Source organism: Rattus norvegicus, chromosome 2, assembly GCF_036323735.1.
Source record: "Rattus norvegicus strain BN/NHsdMcwi chromosome 2, GRCr8, whole genome shotgun sequence".
In the NCBI taxonomy this organism is placed as follows: domain Eukaryota; kingdom Metazoa; phylum Chordata; class Mammalia; order Rodentia; family Muridae; genus Rattus; species Rattus norvegicus.
In genome coordinates, this window is record NC_086020.1 from 83,733,048 (window position 1) to 83,753,798 (window position 20,751).

The window sequence follows — 20,751 nt, forward strand, 5'->3', positions numbered from 1 at the left end:
AAAATAAAAGTGTGGCATACAAAAATCTATGGAACACAATAAAAGCACTCCTAAGGGGATCATCTTTACATATATAGATATATACATACATATACATATGTTTGTTTATAACTACACACATATATAATTTAAATGAAATTTTTTCCTTCTGGGCTTTCAATGCTTCCTCCAAGAGCCACAGACCACCTAACAAAAAAAAATACCACCAGGCACAAGAAACCTTTTGAGTTATTGGTATGAGTTATTCAAGAGACTCCCAAAACATTATAGACCCTTACTATTGCCCTTGGTTGTCTCCCAGAGATGGAAGACATGATATTTATATAGGCTTGGCCCAGGGAGTGGCACTATTTGGAGGTATGGCCTTGTTGGAGTAAGTGTGTCACTGTGGGCATGGGCTTTAAGACCCTACTCCTAGGTGCCTGGAAGTGAGTCTTCCACTATCACCTATAAATAAAGATGTTGAACTCTCAGCTCCGCCTGCACCATGCATGCCTGGAGGCTGCCATGCTCTTGTTTTGATGATAATGGACTGAACCTCTGAACCTGTAAGCCAAGCCCAATTAAATGTTGTCCTTGTAAGAGTTGCCTTGGTCATGGTGTCTTTTCATAGCAGTAAAACCCTAATTAAGACAGAAGGTAAATCTCTATTGCTGTAGACACAATGCACTTCAGACACAGGGCCTAAAGAGTCCTGAACTAGAACAGGCCTGAAAGCCTTCTCCATATAAACTATCCTTTATGATACCAGGAAGTGCTATGCAAGCTTCCAAATTAGGGAAGCAAACAATAGTCCAACCCAGCTATGATGCTATGAACTACAATAGCTAGTGTGGAATGATAACCCTAAGCATGTGATAATGGTGTGCATGTCTTAGCAGTAAATAACAGCTCTCTAATAGGACTTAAGACTAGCTCAACAACATGAAAATCATGACTGGACCTGGAAAACAACCTAGGGTGACTGAAATCATGAATCTGAGAGGATAACCTTCACTTTACTAAACCAACATCATCCTTACCTACATTCTAAATATTTCTCCTTATACTCAAGTTTAATTCTCCTTCCTCATTAAGAAAACCTCTCTTTGCAACAGACAGAGAACATTGCAGAAATCCATAATCAATCAAAATGCAGAGTTATGGAGCCTAATCTCAGCTTATATACCTAGTGCAATGTATGCATGAGGAGCATTGTACAAGAATGAATAGAAAGGTTGTAAAAAGCAGAAGAATCAGGAGTTTGCTGTGTGGTTGTCTCTTGGAAAAGTCAGAAGTCTATACTCATAAAGACCCACCAACATGACTATCCAAACATGACCTGAACATCAATATATACAGTCAAAGCTAATGGTGTCTCACTTTTATACAAAGAACTAGAGACAACTAAGGAATGCCAAAAGTGAGAGAAATGTCTTCCCAGGTAAGACCATCGCAATAAGTTATTCATTGCCAAATGATCAGTCCTGAAAGTGTACAGTATACAGACTGAGCCACCTGTATTTGTTTATTTATGAATATATACACAGACATGAGAATAAGTATATGAATATACATTCATATGTGTGAATATATTCATATATGTGTATATAAATACCTATGTATACATGAATAAGTTGGAGAAAACCATTTCTCCCCTTTCAGCATGCCTTAGTTCTTTACATAAGATTAAGACTTTATAAGCTTTTCCCCATCTGCACATATGGTTGATTGTTCCTGGTACAAGTTATGATTCTGACAGAACCTTTTGTGCCAGAGATGCCCTCCTTCTTACTCTGTCTCTCTCTTTTTTTCTCTTCTTCCTCCCCTTTTCCTTTCCCTTCCTTTTCTTTCTTTCTTTCTTTCTTTCTTTATTTATTTATTTATTTATTTATTTTTCTTCTTTTTCTTCTTTCCTCTGGTTGGTTAGTTGGTTGATTGGTTGGTTGATTGACTGGCTGATTGACTAACAGACTGATTGATTGATTGATTGATTGATTGATTGATTGACTGACTTGTTCTGATTTAACACAAATGAATCCATTTGAATAACAAACGTCTTCATAAAGCAAGGCCATCAACCTCAATACTCAAAGTGAGTTTGGCATACACACTGCTCCTGCTTTTGCAAGTCAATTGTATGGCACTGAAAGTAAGGGGGTCCTCTGGAAGGAACACTAAATAACTGGTATCCTTTGAAACCTGTTGGATCTTGGGGTTCTTCCTCCAGCACCCCCAACCTTCAGGCTCATGTTCCTCACAGATTCAGCAGTGACTGCAACAGCCCTGTTCACCAGGGGTGTCACAGCATGGTACCATTTCCCTTCAGGCTTAACCCAATCTTCAGCAAGGTTCAACAAAGCTAATTAGCAAGTAGGTGATGGCATAGAGGTGACATTGGGAAGAGAAGGAAAACCTCCCCAGAATCCACAGTGTGACTGAGTGCATGCTGCTTCTGTTTAACCCAGGCTACCCTGGAGGCCCAGGCTTCACACTGGCACCTGTAGGTTAGATGCTAGAGTTGGCATGAAGATATTTTTGTTATCATTGTGATAAAGCTCTCTGTGGTGGTTTTTAGGGCACCACCTCCAAGCTGATAGCAAAACAAAACAAAACCTATGCAGAACACAATTCAGGTTAGGGCATCTTTGAAGTATGAAAAACAGCTGTCCTGGAATCTAAGAAGAGGCAGATAATTAGGAAAATCTTTGCTCTCAGTGGCTCATGCATGGAAGAAAGTAAACAGAGCTGCCAGGTTGGAAGCTGACATTACACAATGACAATGAAGTTATAAGGATGTGAGGGCATCTCTCCAGAGCACTGCAGCTGTCACAATTCTTTTCTTGCATGTAACCAAAACCCTGACCCAGATTGCAAGAAACAAAATAGAATTAATTGACAGATGTAGACAAAAAGTCCAGAAAGAATTAAACTTTGGGCTTGGCCAGACTCAGGGACCAAAGTCACCGTGGGCTTGTACATCTCCAGCTCTGTCTCTAACTGTCTGCATTTTCATCACCAGGTTCAGAGGTAATAAGATCTCCAGGAAGTTTGTGCTCTCAGATTTGAATCCATTAAGTCAGAATAAACCTAAGAAGCCCCAGCAAAACACTTGGATGTCTCATTACTGTTGGGTCATAAGCTCACCCCTGAATGAATCCTTCTGTATAGAAGAATGGAAACCTCTCAAGACACGAACTGTGCTTTTAAGAGAATCATCAAGTGCAAAGCACCATACCAGAGGCTTTGCTGTGCATTTCTTAAATGGATTTTTAGAACAACTCCTAAGAAATATCTTTGATCTTTCTGATCTTCTAGGCAAAAAAAGAGAGGCTCAGAGAGATTAAACAGCTTGTCCAGAGCACTGGAGCAATGGCTCAGTGGATAAAGTACTTAATGCCCAATGTGAGGACCAGAGTTCAGGTCCCCAGAACCCACATAAAAGCCAGGCAAACATGGTAGCTGTCTGTACTGTAAGCTGCCTAGATGTGGCAAGGTATAGTTTCAGTGAGAGATCATGTCTCAATAAAGATGAATAGCAATTAAGGAACACACCTGACATAAGCTTGCATTTCCATATGAATACATATGCACATGTGTGCATACACACACACACACACACACACACACACACGCGCGCGCGCGCGCGCGCGCGCGCGCATGCACGCGCATGCACGCACATGCAGATGACTTCTCCAGAGTCACAGAATAAGTGATAGGATGTAGAGAGTAATGCTGGACTTAGGACTCTTACAATTGAGTCACACTAGAGCTGCCTAGTCCAAAGCAGAATGGTCCACAGGATCCTTGACAGGTAGTCAGCACTTTCCACAGACACACACTAGCTTGTCAAACCAATTAACAAAGTAAACAGCAAGACAGATCCTAATATTGCCACTGCCTCTACACTCCCTATCAGGACCAGTCTACTAGGACTTGTTTCTTGTCTGATTGATTCAGCCCATTTTCTCTTTCTTTCTTTCTTTCTTTCTTTCTTTCTCTCTTTCTCTCTCTCTCTTTCGTTATTTATTTATTTATTTTTATACTCCAGATTTTATTCCCTCACCTCCCACTCCCTGTCCCACTCCTCCCGCCACTGTCTCCACAAGGATGTTCCCGCCCCACCCACCCCACCAGACTTCTAAACTTCCTGGGGCCTCCAGTCTCTTGAGGGTTAGGTGCATCATCTCTGATTGAACTCAGACCTGGGAATCATCTGCTGTATATGTATTGGAGACTTCATCTCAGTTGGTAAGTGCTGCCTGGTTGGTGATCCAGTGTCTTAAGAGACCTCAGGGGTCCAAGTTGAGACTGCTAATTCTCCTACAGGGCTGCCCTCCTACTTAGCTTCCTCCAACTATTTTGTAATTCAACCAGAGGATCAACAGCTTCTGTTCATTGGTTGGGTGCACATATCTGCATCTAACTCTTTTAGCTGTGTTTTTGGTCTTTCGGAGGGCAGTCATGATAGGTCCCTTTTTTTTTGAATGCCCCTTAGCTTCAGTAATGGTGTCAGGTCTTGGGGCCTCCCCTTGAGTTAGAACCTACTTTGGACCTGTCGCTGGACCTTCTTTTCCTCAGGCTCTTCTCTATTTCCATCCCTGCATTTCTTTCAGGCAGGAAGAATTATGGGTCAGAGCTTTGGCTCTGGGATAGCAACGCCATCCCTCACTTGATGCTCTGTCTTTCTGCTGGAGGTGGATTCAATAAATTCCCTCTCCCTTCTGTAGAACATTTCATCTAGAGTTACACACACACACACACACACACACACACACACACCTTTGAGTCCTGAGAACTCTCACTTCCCAGGTCTCTGGGACGTTCTAGAGAGTCTTTCCAACCTCCTTCCTCCCGAGGTCAACTGTTTCCCTTCTTTCTGGGGGTCCCCAGGGTTTCAGTCCTTCTCCCCAACCCAATACCAGATCATGTTCCCCTCTTCCCCCACCCCCATTCCCTTTCCCTCCCCTGTTCCTCCCTCCCTCCCCCATTGTGGTTGCTTTCTTCTCCCTCCCAAGTAGAACTGAGGCTTCCTCACTTGGGCCCTTCAGCTTGTTGACCTTTTTGAGTTCTGTGGACTGTATCTTAGGTATTCTGTACTTTTTCTTTTTTTGTTCTCACTTATTAGTGAGAACATATCATACATGTCTTTTCGGGTCTGAGTTACCTCACACAGGATGACATTTTCTAGTTCCATCCATCTACTTTAAAAACTCAGGATGTCAAACCAGACACACTCAAACTAATAGAAGAAAAACTAGGGAAGCATCTGGAACACATGGGCACTGGAAAAATTTTCCTTAACAAAACACCAATGGCTTATGCTCTAAGATCAAGAATCGACAAATGGGATCTCATAAAACTGCAAAGCTTCTGTAAGGCAAGGGACACTGTGGTTAGGACAAAACGGCAACCAACAGATTGGGAAAAGATCTTTACCAATCCTACAACAGATAGAGGCCTTATATCCAAAATATACAAAGAACTCAAGAAGTTAGACCACAGGGAGACAAATAACCCTATTAAAAAATGGGGTTCAGGGCTGGAGAGATGGCTCAGCGGTTAAGAGCACCCGACTGCTCTTCCAGAGGTCATGAGTTCAATTCCCAGCAACCACATGGTGGCTCACAACCATCTGTAAAGAGATCCGATGCCCTCTTCTGGTGTATCTGAAGACAGCTACAGTGTACTTATATATATAAATAAATCTTTAAAAAAAAATGGGGTTCAGAGCTAAACAAATAATTCACAGCTGAGGAATGCCAAATGACTGAGAAACACCTAAAGAAATGTTCAACATCTTTAGTCATAAGGGAAATGCAAATCAAAACAATCCTGAGATTTCACCTCACACCAGTGAGAATGGCTAAGATCAAAAACTCAGGTGACAGTAGATGCTGGAGAGGATGTGGAGAAAGAGGAACACTCCTCCATTGTTGGTGGGATTGCATACTGGTACAACCATTCTGGAAATCAGTCTGGAGGATCCTCAGAAAATTGGACATTGAACTGCCTGAGGATCCAGCTATACCTCTCTTGGGCATATACCCAAAAGATGCCCCAACATATAAAAAAGACACGTGCTCCACTATGTTCATTGCAGCCTTATTTATAATAGCCAGAAGCTGGAAAGAACACAGATGCCCTTCAACAGAGGAATGGATACAGAAAATGTGGTACATCTACACAATGGAATATTACTCAGCTATCAAAAACAACGACTTTATGAAATTCGTAGGCAAATGGTTGGAACTGGAAAATATCATCCTGAGTGAGCTAACCCAATCACAGAAAGACATACATGGTATGCACTCATTGATAAGTGGCTATTAGCCCAAATGCTTGAATTACCCTAGATCCCTAGAACAAACGAAACTCAAGACGGATGATCAAAATGTGAATGCTTCACTCCTTCTTTAAAAGGGGAACAAGAATACCCTTGGCAGGGAAGAGAGAGGCAAAGATTAAAACAGAGACTGAAGGAACACCCATTCAGAGCCTGCCCCACATGTGGCCCATACATATACAGCCACCCAAATAGACAAGATGGATGAAGCAAAGAAGTGCAGGCTGACAGGAGCCGGATGTAGATCGCTCCTGAGAGACACAGCCAGAATACAGCAAATACAGAGGCGAATGCCAGCAGCAAACCACTGAACTGAGAATAGGACCCCTGTTGAAGGAATCAGAGAAAGAACTGGAAGAGCTTGATGGGACTCGAGACCCCATATGTACAACAATGCCAAGCAACCAGAGCTTCCAGGGACTAAGCCACTACCTAAAGACTATACATGGACTGACCTTGGACTCTGACCTCATAGGTAGCAATGAATATCCTAGTAAGAGCACCAGTGGAAGGGGAAGTCCTGGGTCCTGCTAAGACTGAACCCCCAGTGAACTAGACTGGTGGGGGGAGGGCGGCAATGGGGGGAGGGTGCGGAGGGGAACACCCATAAGGAAGGGGAGGGGAGAGGGGGATGTTTGCCCGGATACCGGGAAAGGGAATAACACTCGAAATGTATATAAGAAATACTCAAGTTAATAAAAATAAAAAATAAAAAAATAAAAAAGAAATACTCAAGTTAATAAAGATTAAAAAAAACCCTCAGGATGTCCTCATTCTTAATAGCTGAGTAGTATTCTATTTTGTAAATGAACCACATTTTCTTTATCCATTCTTCTGTTATGGGAGATCTGTTTTGTTTCCAGCTTCTGGCTATCACAAATAAGGCCTCTATGAACATAGTGGAACATGTGCCCCTGTGGCATGGTGGGGCATCTTTTGGGTATATTCCCAAGAGTGGTATGTCTGGATCTTTAGGTAGGTCTATTTCCAATTTTCTGAGGAACCTTCAAAATGATTTCCAGAGTAGTGGTATCAGTTTGCAATCTTATCAGCAGTGGAGGAGTGTTCCTCTTTCTCCACATCCTCACCAACATGTGTTGTCACCTGAGGTTTTGATCTTAGCCATTCTGACTGGTGTAAGGTTCTTTTGATTTGCATTTCTCTGATCTCTAAGGACTTTGAACATTTCTTTAGGAGCTTCTCAGCCATTTGAGATTCATTTATTATGAATTCTTGGTTTAGTTCTATACCCCATTTTTTGATTGGGTTGTTTATTTTTTTGGTGGTAAGCTTTTTAAGTTCTTTATATATTTTGGATATTAGCCCTCTATCAGATATAGGGCATTACACGTGTGTGTGGGTATACATGTGTGTATTTGCATGTGTGTGTTCACACCACACTGCATATGTGAGGGTCAGAAGACAATCTCACCCTCTACCTCATTTGAAGCACAGTCCCTTTTGTGTTTACACTGGTCATTTACACTGAGCTAGCTGGCTTGTGAGCTTTCATGGACTCCCCTGTCTCCACAACATCTCACTGTGAGAATGCTGAGATTGAAGACACACTCTACCTTATCTTCCTTATCCTTGGGTTCTGGGGATTAAAACTCAGGTCCTCAACTTAGGTCAAGGATTTTAGCCACTGAGCCATCTTCTGGTCCAGAAAAATCACTTTCTCACCTGAGTCCCTTTCTCACCTGAGTCACCATTTGCTCCACCCCCAGAATAAGAAGGTTGACCTAGAGAGACTCCCAAGGTCCTTTTCCAGCAGATTTACTCGCTGGCATCTCTGGATTTGTTCAGTGATGCTTTCCTTTCTTGCTATTATAGTTTTGAATTCAGATGCTATTTTTAAAACAAAATGTTGTACAAGGATGAATAACAGTTCACTCAATGTGTCCCCTGTCATTTTTGCAGCCCATATACAAAGGTCTTTCACAACAAAGTGGTTCCTTGCCTGTCCATAAAAATCTCACCAAGTATTTCTCGGTGATGAGAAAAGTGCTCCATTCAGGTTTTTAATATACACTTCTGCGCTGCACAGCTCCCTCTGGAAACTCAGCAATTTGTGTTTAATTACAGGACAGGAGTAGATCATCTATTTAAAAAGGACGTAAGTGGGGCTGGGGAGGTGGTTCAGTCTGTGAAGTGCTTGATGCATAAGCATAAGAACCTGTGCTCATTCTCCAGCACCCATGTTTAAAGTGCCTGGCATGGTGGCATATGTTCACAATCCCACTGCTGGGGGTGGAAAGACAGAGAGATCTATCCCTGCCATTTTCTGCCCAAACAGACAATGTGAATCAGTGTATGTAAGGTGCAAGTGAGAGAGTTTGTCTCAAATCCCAAGATGGGGAACAATAAACAAACAAACAAAAACAAAGAAAACCCAAGGTAGACCTCTACTTGCACCTGCCTACCTACCTACCTACCTACACACACACACACACACACACACACACACACACACACCCCACATGCACGCACACACAGTCCTCCCTCACTGATCCCTTGAAGCTGTCTCTCCGACAGATGCCACAGTTAGCACCTTAGCATGTAGCAGGATTTTGTCTTTCGGCTACCACTGCCCACAGTGCTTCAAAATGATGCACAGTTACCCATGCAAATAACCTTGGTCTCTGCACCACAAGAGACATGTTCATCTTTCAAAAGAATGAATCACAAACACAGTGCTTCGTGTTTAGTTTACAAATGGAAAGGAATGAAAAGTTGCAAAATGCATGGTGCCGCTTCCAAATCTCCCGAGAGAGAGCCATTTGTCAACCATACACACCCCACTCCTTGATTACAAATGTCCACCTTTGAAGACGTTGGTGAAACAGAGAAACTTGCTCAGAGAATACAGTTTGTATAGTGCTGACACAGGTTATAAAAATATCCAATAACAATCACTGACAGAGGTTTTATTTCAGGGAGAAAAAGTATTAGAGTTGGCAACAAGAAGAGACAAGCTCTAAAATAATTTATACATACACATTTTTCTGGCCTTCAGCATCAGCCTGTGACATACACAGAAGGCACATGAGGGAGCACTTTGATCTCCCTGGGAGCACTTGTTTGAATTTAGCCTTTCTTTAATTCATAAGACGCCGTCCTGTTTTCTAGAAATTCTTTTGTTGATGATTTGCTTCTCAGTCAAATAAGATCACAGGCAAGACATAATTCTTTCAGGTAAGACAGTCTGTGTGATAATGGAGCCAAGGGGTATGTCAGCAGAGCTGGAAAGCCTGGTGATGCCTGCAGGGAGAGATCGGCCCAGTACATGAGCTGAAACCCAACCACAGAGCAGACCAGGCAGGAGCAACTGTGAGTCACAGAGGAATCACACCCACAACACCATCGTCCATAAGGCCCCGGGACCAGTGAGGGAGGATGCCTAGCACTCTACCAGGGTGAGTCTCCTTCCTGCCTGTGTAAATTCTCCCTTCTGTCTTTAGTCCCTCACTCCCAGCTCTGTGCACTCTGTGTTGAGGGCCAAAATGGAGTGATAGGAGGCAGCTCTGCTGTCTCAACCTCCAACAGTTAGAAAACCGGATGTGCACACGTGTATGTGTGTGTGTGTGTGTGTGTGTGTGTGTGTGTGTGTGTGGTGTGTGTGTGTGTGTGTGTGTGTGTGTGTGTGTGTGTGTGTGTAGTGTGAACAATGCACTATCTGTGGGCAGGGAGGAAAAGGCAGACAGAATTGACTCAGTAGAGGAAAGAGTCCAAAGTCTGGAGAAGCTGAACCTGGGTAAAGGGAACTGAGTCTGTGTGACAGATGTAGGAAAGAAAAGTCAAGAGAGGTCAGTCAGCGTTGCAGCCTGAATGTTTGTGCTTCCCCGACAGATACACACACACCCAGAGGAATCACGTATTGAAATCCCAAATTGATAGTATGTGCAGGTGGGGCCTTTTGGAGCTGTGGGAAGAGTGCCTTTATAGAAGAGGTCCAAAGGGAGATTCACACTTCAACAGTGACTTCTCTACTTCACTTGATGTTGACTACTTTCAAATATGTCCCATCCCTGAGGAAGACAGCTCATTTTCAAAGATGCTTCCTTCCAAACACGGCCTTGGCTCTCCAGTTCTACTGGCTTTATGACAATGGGAAATGCTGTCAAATCATATTAGTCGAGTTTCATGGGAGTATTTGTGTGTGTGTGTGTGTGTGTGCAACAACATACATCGTGAGTTTTTAGGGTTCATTTGACAACTGGACATATATCTCAGGTGGCAGCTCTTAACATGCCAGGAGCCTTGCATTCTAGAGAATTCACAAATTCTAGCTACAGCCCTGTCTTGCCAGCTCCCCACACACACACCCAAAGAGTAGAACAGGGCATGGTTTCTTTGCAGAAATCAGGTCATCAGATGTGGGGTGCCTGCCAGGAGTCTTGTGACGTGGTTCTCAAGATCCCACTCTCCATGGAATATTCTGGAGAGGGATGACCAGGTGTGGCTTCACTTTGAGACACTCTGGCAGTCTTGGGAACATTATAAATGTTGGGGGTATATGGTAAATTAGGAATTAGGGAGAACAGAGAGGCAGAAAGAGGTGATGAACATTTCCAACTACACTTAGAATAGTCCTTGTTCCATAAAAATATTGATAATAGAGGAACACACCTATCAATGTGGAGTGAAATGATATTTTTTAACCACTTATTAACACATTTTCTCTTTCTGACAGAAACTCTTACATCTTTACATCATCACTGTGGGAACAAACTTCATGAGTAACAAGCTTTGTATAATTTTGAAAGCCATCACCCCTGCACTGAACAAGAATACTTACTATTGTTTACAGAACTTGAAAGAAACAGAAAGACTCACTTACAAGTCAATAAAACTGTAAATGATCCTACTAATGCTTGCACAATCATCCACAGGTGTTTCTGCATATTGTAGGATGTGTCTGCTGAAGTCTTATTTCAATCATGTTGGAAACAATGAGTATACACTTGAGCAGATAAAACTTTTAAACATAAAAAAAGTCAACAAAATGCATTTGCTCTGGAATTCTGATGGAGATGCGGTTCTGAGCTACTTACCATGCCTGCTGGCAAGTGTACAATGGGGCATTTTTCATGTGGCTGCAATCTTTGTGTCCTCCCCTATCTTGTCTCATAACTCATCCAGAATTGAGAGTGTACATTATCAGGTACAGGCTGTACGTTACGTTGATAAATTAAAGGTATGTAAGCATTATTCTTGCGTTGGGCCTTTCAAAATGAATAAAAGCAACGTTTACGTGTGAAAATTGAAAGAAAAGTTGTGACCCGTGGAACATAGTTGAGAAAAATGGGGAAAGCAAAAGCAAAGGGTGGGCTCCTCTAGGCAAGAGCACAGGGCCCAGAACACTAATTTCCTCCCAAGTGCCAAGTGGGCGTTGATTTCCTCCCACGTGGGCGTTGACTTCCTGCCACGTGGGTATTGACTTCCTCTCACGTGGGCACTGACTTCCTCCCATGTGGGCATCTTAGGTTGTAATGATTCCATTACGTATAGAAAGTATTGTAGTTCAAGAAGTCTTGAACTCAGAAATATCGTTGGTCTCACAAAGATAGGAAGCAGGAGAAGTGGAGCCTCCTCAGGAGCCTTCAGAAAAAAAATGCCACTCCACTCACACACTGCATTTCTATAGGATTCTAGCTGGCCTCCAGAAGTATAACAAATATATGTGTTGTCTTAAGATATGGTTTGTGAAATTAAAAAGAGATAACTCATACAGATAACATTCTACCTGGGCCCCTAGGCCTCTTTCTAGAGGATATTTAAGGACATCGAGTAAGAGTGGGAATTGCACTGGTGTGTCAATTTCAAATTTTACTTGGTCTGCACGTTTAGGCTGAATATGTTTGAAGAGTCTTTCTGAAATTGGTAGAAGTGCCTTTAAACAAAACGATTCCCCATTCATCTGTTGGGAACTAAAAGCCAGCAATCAGTACAATTTGTGTGGCTACTTCCTTATTGGCATGTTCATCCAACCATCACATCCCACAGCATGACTTTGTCGTTTTATTACAGAATCTAAAACTGTAGCAAGAAGTGATAAAGGATTGGGGTCTTTGGAGTGACAACTAGTTGTGTTCTGATAAACTGGGAGCAACCAATTTAGACCACTTTACATGCATTGATCATTTCTCATAGAGAAGATGATGTGACCACAAAGAAGTGGATGGAGGGTGCCTATTCTAAAATAAATCACAGTGTAGTATAACCGGGGCTGGCCTAATACACTAAAAATTGAGACAAATGACAGCAAAAAACGGTTTATAAGAGCATTGATGGTAGGGAAACTGTTCTAGGAGTATTCAGGAAAAAACAAATGCTAAGGAATAAATAACACCAGGGTAAGCTCATTCCCCCATAGGGTGTGTGAAAATAGAAATATTACAGTGATTAAGAAAACATATAAAGAAAAATATTCAACTACTACCAAGTATTTGTGGTTGTTCAAGTTTTCTCTGAACATTTTAAAAATATTTATTGGTAGCCAGAACTTTGTATGCCCCAAGAAAGAGTCTACTCCGGGGTATAGAACCAGCCAATGATAATGTAAGGCACTCTATCTTATTAGCCACTCAGATGAGATTCACTGTGATGAAGGTCATCCTGATTTATGGACTTATATAGTAGAAGGAGAAGCTTCCACTCTTTATAAACAACTCATAGGGGAGAAAACACAATGGAATGTGTACCACAGAAAATAGGCATGCCAACACCACATGAAGTAATGTGGGCTGTGGACTGAATACACTGGTGTAATCCTGGTCTGTCCTCAACTCCCTGGCTTCTTTCTTGTTGTTGCATTGTATTCTTCCTCCTTTGTTTAATATCTCAACAATGAACTTCCTCCAGCTCATCCCCTTCTTGCTCGGGTTTCCATTCATAGCCAGTGCAGCTGCCTATTACTGCCTAAGTGAACAGATGTCCCCTATCTTCAGCCAGGACCTTGCTCTCAAGTTGCACACTTGATAAATAGCTTTGAACCACACTCATGCAAACTACTATAATCAAACTCAATGGTCAACAGGCAACAAGACAATATGAAGCAGGGGCAACTTGTTGTGGAGAAGAAAGATTCAGCAGTAGAGGGATGGGGTAAGAAAGGAGAACAAAGAGGGAAACAACTGAAATTCATTACACTCATATATGAAGCTACCAAAGTTTTAAGAAGAGCTGCAGGCACTCTCTCTGCTAGATAACTGAAGGTGCATGTTGGGTATCTCTGTGAACTCATGCCTCTAAACTCCCACCCATGCAGCTCTAGGCTTCATTCCAAATTCTTCCTTCTCTTTGCCCTGTCTGTTTCAGTAAGCAGTTTCAAACCTAGTATGCTCCAGTCTGGCATTTTGTCTTTCCACTGTCTCTGTTTTTACTGAGCCCTATTTCTTCCCACCTACTTCAATGCACAGCATTTCCAGTGTCTTCTACTCCGTAGAATCATGTCCCTAAAGCCCATCATCTACTTTTATGCTGGATTTTACCTCCTTGACCTAAATCCAGTTCCACTGCTGCACTTCCAAGACCTTCCAGGATATAGTCTGAATTTCAAGAGTCTTCACATCAGAAAGTGCCTCTCCAGCAGCTTCTTCAGCTTTGTGCCTGGATCTACCAATGACAATCTCTTGGTTGTGACATAAAGTCTTCATGACTTACTACTTGGTATGCATTGTGTTACCATTTGATGCCTACTCATACCTCATAGCTGAGATTAAACGCCATGTCCTCTAAGCAGCATTCTCTGGTGGCATAACCTGACCTAATTCCATTATATCTCCATCACCTCGTGTTGTAAGCAATTTTAGATTTTGGGGGACTGACTTCCCTTAAGATATTAGTGTTGGACCAAGAGTCCAACTTGTATGCAAAAGCAAAGAGTCTTTATTCAAGTTTAAGCTCAGACCTCCAAACCTGTCCAACATAGTGGATGAGTACAGTAAAGCCCTGAACTGGTAAAGTGGTACATTTTTTTTATCATGGTTACAAGCAGGGTGAGGGACTTTCCAACTTGGCAGTTACATGATTGGTTGACATTTAAAGATCATAAGCTTGGTGCAATATTATTGGCTATTAATGATTTCAACTGGCTATGAATGATGGGGGCCAGCTTGAGTAATCTTATCTGGAATGTCAATGTCCTTCTTGATACTGATGGGTTGTTGCTAGGGTGGGGTGGCTGTTGCTAGGGGACGAGATTAAGGTGGAGTGGTACCTGGGGGAAAAAATATGGTTTTCCCAGTAACTGAGTTCAAATTAGGGGCAAGCTAAACATAAGATGGAGTCTAGGTACAAAATGGAGTCTACTAGGCTAAAGCTAGCTAGAAGAGGAAGGCTGGCCTGTTCATTAACAATTCAAGTACAACTTTGGTATCTTGTAGTCTTGACAACCTGGGACAGTGTCTGGAATACAATGAACAATAAATGTGGTAGCATAAAAATGTGCTGAGTTTGTGTTAGGGGAAAGTTGCTATGACAATACAGGGGCTATATACTACCAAGGAGTATCTGCTCAGAAAGCCACTCATAATTGTGCAAGACTTGAACATGTCACATAGGGGACAACTAACAGAAGAAGATGTTATCTAAATGAAAATACAGTTTATAGGATTTAGGGATTGGGTACAATATTTGTCATAGATTTCTCCAGGCAGGTGGGAGATTTTGGGTCCCTAAAAGAGGAAAAATCTCAATAACCAATGTTCAGAAACAATGACTGCATGCTCTATTACATTTATTTTTCTCTTTTTATATTTTACCCAAACCACCTATCGAAATCCAGAAGTAGTAACAATGAAATCTGTCTTTATTCTGTTGAGCAAATGTTTTAATACACTATAAAATAACAAATGAACTCTAAATAAAGTTTAAAAAATAAAACTTAAAATGATACCTTGCTTGGATTTAGAGAGTATAAGTACAAAGCACATATCTTGTCCAGAAGACATCATCTGACAGCATTCTTCCTCCTCCTCCTCCCCTTCCTCCTCCTCTTCTTCCTTCTCCTTCTCCTCCAGCAATTCCAGTCTTTCTGCCCCTTCTTCTGTGATGTTCACTAAACACACAGGAGCTGATGTTGATGCTTCACTTATAGCTGAGCACATAACAGTTACCTAGACTTTGACGAATCACAGCTCTGTATTGACTGCTGCCCGATGCACAGACAAGAACTCTGACCAAGACTGAGTCACTAGTCATCAGATATCGGGGTCTATTCTGCAACCCTCTTCTCTGAGGATGATCAATAAAATCACTGAATATTTCCATTGTGCTTACTGCTTCCTAGTTATGACACAGTTTTCCAATTCATAAGAACCTTTATTTCCTCTGATGTTAGTTGACTATCTTAATGTACCTGAAGCACAAAGAGAGCAAGACACACAAATGCATTATGGGCACTGGCAGAGGTTCAGTGATTTAACTGCTTCTCATTTAGTAAAGAGAAACCCACAAACCTTCCACCCTTTAGGAGAATTTCTCAAACTTCAGCAAGCACCAGGATGCCAAAGCCATTTCCCTCATCCACTTGGTGACCTCACACATAAGAACAGAAGAGTTCAAACATTAAAACCCCATTAACATCACTTTGGTTGTGGGATTCCCGCAGGCTCAGCAAATCTGGGTCTAATTACTGCAGCCTTAAATGTGAAAAGAAGGTATTCCAAAGTTGCTTACAGGAAGGTCTCACATGGTTAAAAAAAAAAAAATGAAAACCAGCAGTGAGAGACCAGATGACTGTAACTTAACTAAACATAGCTTCTGGTGAGAAAATCAAACTGTACTCAAGATGGCTGACACTGGAGACAGTGTGGTACCTGATGTGGCGTGATAACTAAATAATTGAAACTCCTTAGCGCTCCTGTATTCCTCCTGCTCTATTACAGAAGGGGAATGGATGCTGCTAATACCAGGGGCGACATCCAGGGACACCAGAGAAGGTAAAATTCACAGAGGCAACCCCAACATGGTGAAGAACATGGGGTATTTATCCCCCTTCCTACCCACTATAAGCTGAGGACTGCTTTCGGCATTACTTCTAGCAATTCTGACTCTGCAGCAAGCTAGAGGGAAAGACCCCATGGTCCCCCTTGGCTGTTCTGGAATAGCAAGTGTCAAAGTAAAATAAGCAAGAAGCTAGACATTTCTGCCTCAGAGAACAGGAGCCCCTGTGCAGGGAAGCCAGCCCTGTTCTCATGCCCCATCAGTGAAATCTCAGTAGTGTTTGGTATTCCTCTCCTGTCACCACTCCCTTTCACTATCCCATCCTGACAAGACCTGAGGGGACACCAAATGAGCACATTTCCCTGGACTTGAGGAACCATGGTCAAGGCACAGCAAGAAAGATAAGAATGTGACTATGGTTTTAAACCCAAGGAATTACAAGACAGGAACTCTTGGGGGCTTGCTTTCAGAAAAAAAAATGTGTATGGGGTGCATATTAGAGGTGTCCTACAAAGTTGCTCCCCAGGTAAAAAAGGGAGATGGGATGGATATTAGGGGCTGAGGTTGTACAAACTTTGAGGTTGTTCCTCAAAGGCTGGGTTATATAGCCAGTTAAAGGAGAGGATACCTGTGAGTCACCCCTGAGAGATCTTTTTCCATTGGCTCTGTGACACAACCAAGCCATCCAACGCCAGCTTCATTCTGTTACTGAACATTCTTTGAACACTGCCAATTGAAAAGGACCTCAGGGAAGGAAAGCACTTACTCTTCAAACTGTGTATGGCATAAAATTTTGAATGATGTCTGGCCTACTGTAGGCCACAATCAGGACTTCAAAAAAGGAATACATATTGAAGGATAACCTCCTATATCATTATACTCCTGTCATAAGCTCCCCGTCCAGATCCCACTTCTCAAACCATTCTGTCCTCCTCCCGAGTTCATATCAAGATTTACTCTGCCTTGACTTAGCCCTGTGTCTATTTCTTATCTCTTGGTCCAGAGAAAACTGTAAGGTCCACACTAGCCATGACCCTCATTAAAAGACAATGAAGATGCAAAACCTTAACACACTGTATGTCTAACATAAGTTCTTTTTAAAACCATGCCTTTCTCACTCTTCAAAAAGCACAAAACTGTGAACAGTATGCGACAAAAAAAGATGATGAAACGACAACTTTCCACATCTGCCACCTAACTTGATAGCAATTAAAGCCACCTTCGAACTACTGAGAGTGTAATGACTACACAGGCGCTATGGTCTCACCTGGAAGTGACATGCCAGTGAACACCTCACTCCTGGCTCTTGTGGTTAAAATTGTACCACCCAAAGAGATTCTAGCAATACCCCAACGTCAAAACTGCAAAAGCTCATTCTCAAAATTGTTATTCTATTGAAGGTGGGTAGAGGTCAGATAAGGTTTCAGTGTGTCTCCCAAAGATTCTCAAGGCTAGCAGCTTGTTCTCCAGTGTGGTGGTAGAACCTTGGAAAGGCGATGCCTAATGGAAGATTATTGGGCTGTGGGAAGCATTGCCCTCAGAAGATATTCATAAAGGTCTCATGGGACTAGAGGGGGTCCCACAAGACTGAGTTGTCACAGGGAGCACCCAACCTCTCCTAAGCCCCTTCTCCATAGCATTCTCACATATGGCACAAGAGGTTCATCACCCAAGCTGAACCTCTTGAACCTCTAGCATTGTGAGGGGAAAAACCACATTAGTTTATGCTAACAAAAAATACTAAGATGCTATGTTAGCAAGGATAAATGTTTATAAATATATAATAACATCAATGAAAAATACCGTAGAAGGTATGAGATCCACCTCTTTTTATTCACTCCAAACCCCTTTATCTATAAGTCCTCGTCTCTATGGAACTGGTCTATAGGGAGGTGTCACGGTGCCACTTGCCTCTGATCTTTTCAGATGCTGGAGCCCTGCCCAATACACATTCTTATCCATCACCTTTTCCATGACTTCATCTCTCCTTCTGATCTGACACTCCCCAACACTGCAAATGGCGGCAGCATGCAGAGAAATGACAACACTTGACTGCTACTGAACAACGGGTGGTCTGAGAGGGACAGAAAACTGTTCCTTAGCCAGAGAAGATCAGAGCACGTCCCAATGGCTAAAACAACAGTTTGTGCTTGAGTCTGTGCAAGCAGATCTCCTCGTGGACACTGCAAAGACATTGGCACCTACTTCTTGGTGCTGATACACGTACATTTAGTGTACTGCTGGTGTGGACTAACATAGGGGCTACTGAGAAACCTGGCAGTGGCTCTAACTCATATAACTGCTCATATATGTGATGAGAAGGGAGAAAAACCCAAGGCAGTCAAGGAACTCTGATGCCCTCTTTGAAAGCCCACTTTCAGCAGCTCCTCCAGGGGTCTATGTCTAGAGTCTTCTACATGCTCAAAAACCAAAGGGTGCTACATCCTACTTAGGGCAAAAATCACTACCCTGTGTCCCCATGGCACATCGTATCACACACATGTTAGCAAAGCACCTTTTATATCCTGAGTGCCACAGAGCAAACATGCTAACTGCCCGGCTGCCCTTGTTACTCTCCTGGGAGGCTTAATTGCAGAGTTAATATCAAGGCCCTGTCACAGCTCCAGGCAGCCAGAGCACATCTGAACGACAACATTAAGAAATGTTTGTCAAAAACAGCATAGATTCAGAAGATACAGATGCATAATTCTTGGGTTTTTTTTAACCTACCTTTCTATTTAGCTCTATTTCTAGAGCTAAAATTACAGACTTGCTTTGCTGCGGGCCAACGCAGACAAAAGCTCCCCGGCAGCCCCACAGCAAACCCGTCTGACCCGAGTATCTCTCAGTCTGTGGGTTGCCACCACCACTTCTCTCTACAAAGATGTAAATTGTGAAAGGACAAAAGTGGGCAAGGCAGGCTGTCAACTGGGCCAACTCTTCACTTTTCCGAATAGAGGTTTTTTTTTTTCTTGATTTACAAAAAAAGAATAAAAACTATATGGTTGCTCATTTGGAATCCCCGTGCTAGCATGAGACATTACATTGAATCTATTTTGCCATTTCTGCAGACTTGTTTTCATTTAAATTCTGCTGTCGGTGGAAGGTTAATATCTTTATTTCTCAAGATCACATTTTACTTAAATTCCTGCATTTAGTTAAATAATGCATTTTTATGACATCATCATAATTTATTTGGACACTGAGTTCATATCGCATCCAGGGGATGGGTATTCATCTTCAGCAATGTTTTTAAGCTCTTAAGAATCTAAATATTAGCTACCTCTAGCTTTGTTCCCTTCAATACAGAGTGAGTGCATTGGGAGGACTTTGGGAATGCTTGTTGACTTAGCTTATATGTGGACGAATAGCAGGGCACATAGGGAATAAAGCTATGTGTTTCATTGGGTGAGAGTCTCTGACTCAGTGTTGGTCTTCACTGAGCTGCCTCCTGGGACCAGGCACTTAGCAATGAACAGTTCTCACTGAAGAGACTAAAGTGTCATAACTCCATGTTGTGGAGTGTGTCCTTGAGCACTTCTCAGCCTCTACACACTCCAACAGCCACATCTGCCTTGGAGGCACATTTGAGACTCACAGTCTATATATATTAACCAGAATGATTAATGTTTATACCAATTAAACATAAGCTAAAATAACTGAGATGTATAAACCAAAATCAATTGTCATGTTGCCAATGTTAACAGAAACATAATTCTGTTAAACATCTGTCAAATTTTACAATGTTACTCTGACCCTCACCTGACCTTGAAGTGATTGTGGTTTTTGTTATTAGAAAACACTCTCCCCCAGAGCTTTGACACCTAAGAACTCCAAGGCATTATTAGCCTGTTCTACAACTCTAGCCAAGACTCTTAGACTCTTAATTGGATTAATCAACATTGTTGTCTGTCTCTTTCTGAAATGGACTACCTCACCATGGGTCACCTGGGGTCAATTTAGAGTTATACTCGATGTTCACATTTTCTCAAAGGAAAAATGTTTACAAAAGGCGCTGCTTAAAATGAGATTTCTCGAGAACATCCCACAGGGAACCCAAGAACATAACATCATCACACCAAGTAAGAGTTCTCGCTCTACAACATGGCAGCCTCCACCCTGTGACACAACCCATCATACTCTTGACACAGTATTCCCTCATAGAGGAAAACACAATCCTCCTGAATGTAGGTATCAACCACAGAACTTTGACATTTGTAAAGAGGAAAAGAAAGATGGAGAGAAACGCAAATAAAAGGACCAAGTGCATCACAGGCTTGTCATGCCACGCCAACAGCTGTCCGGACCCAGCTGCAAGGGCAACATCATAAACAAGAACTGAATGACAATCGAGACATGTGGAAAGATGACCTTAAAGCCTCATGGTCCTCAACTCAGAGAACATCCTCCAAGAACATTTTCAACCCGTGGAAACAACATGTGCATCAAGGTGAAGGGAAAGCAGTGAACTCAGGGGC

At 42.3% G+C, this 20,751-nt stretch overlaps 1 long non-coding RNA gene across 1 annotated transcript; it reads right to left on the bottom strand.

The window, feature by feature from the left end:
- Positions 1-9,237: 9,237 nt before the first annotated feature.
- On the bottom strand, positions 9,238-11,730 carry LOC134485725 (uncharacterized). Its single transcript, XR_010063987.1, has 2 exons — positions 11,380-11,730; positions 9,238-9,586 (listed from the first exon to the last, which is right to left on the bottom strand). It is a non-coding gene; the product is annotated as an uncharacterized LOC134485725 (long non-coding RNA).
- Positions 11,731-20,751: the final 9,021 nt, after the last annotated feature.